Below are 911 nucleotides of genomic sequence, written 5' to 3'. Positions count from 1 at the left end.
TTTTGTCTTCTAGAAGCAACACACCGTTTGTCAAGTACATTGTGTCTTTGCACCTTAGTAGTCCTAGACATAGCCGGTACATTGTGTCTTTGCTTCATGTTATGATAGGAGACTTGCTGTCAGGTGATTCATGGAAGGCGGCACTCTGTGGAGTCAGTTCTGTTGTATGTATTGCCGTCTTCTTACTAAATTTCCCTGATAAAAAGCTCTTTTTTGTTAGCTCAAAAAAGAAGAAAATATGAAAAGCTTACATGTATCTTTGTTTGGTTTTCCTTTCTTCTTCCCTTTGCTGTTATGTGCTATCTTTCGTAGTTGATAACTATCACTCGGTTTGTTTCTACTTTCGATCATTAAACTAGTTTTAATCTGTGCGTTAATCTTCCAGATCTCTTGTGTTGGTGGTTTTGGTTCCAATTCCCACATGTGCTATTATGTGCTATTGGTGGTTTTGGTTCCAATTCACTCGGTTTGGTTTTCGGTTTTGCTGTTTTGCTGTTATGTGCTATCTTTCGTAGTTGATAGTGTATTTTTGGTATTTTTGAAAATATATAATATTAGGTCCGGCCCCTGCACTTGGAAAGTTTGTGTTCCGCCACTTGCGCTCACTGGGTGTCTTGCTTACGCCCCTGCATGGGATCCAACTACGACCAACCATATCTGGAAGCTAGAAAATAGTGATCAAAGTCCTTGATTTGGAGATATTAGTTATATATACCTGCAGTTCATTCAATATCAACAAAGTCTCTTATCCAGAACAGGTTGAGCCTGTATAAAAGCATCATTCTGGAATGTACTTATTGGATAATTAATATATTACCTCCTTTGTCCAAATAAAAAGAGACCACTTTGAAATCTAGGAGGAACATAAGACAATCTGTTTGGACAACTTGCACTTGACTAAATATAAATGA

The sequence above is a fragment of the Cynara cardunculus genome (genome assembly GCF_001531365.2).
Source record: "Cynara cardunculus var. scolymus isolate 2C chromosome LG 10, CcrdV1, whole genome shotgun sequence".
NCBI lineage: Eukaryota > Viridiplantae > Streptophyta > Magnoliopsida > Asterales > Asteraceae > Cynara > Cynara cardunculus.
The sequence above is the reverse complement of the archived record's forward strand: the minus strand, read 5'-3'. Positions refer to the sequence as shown.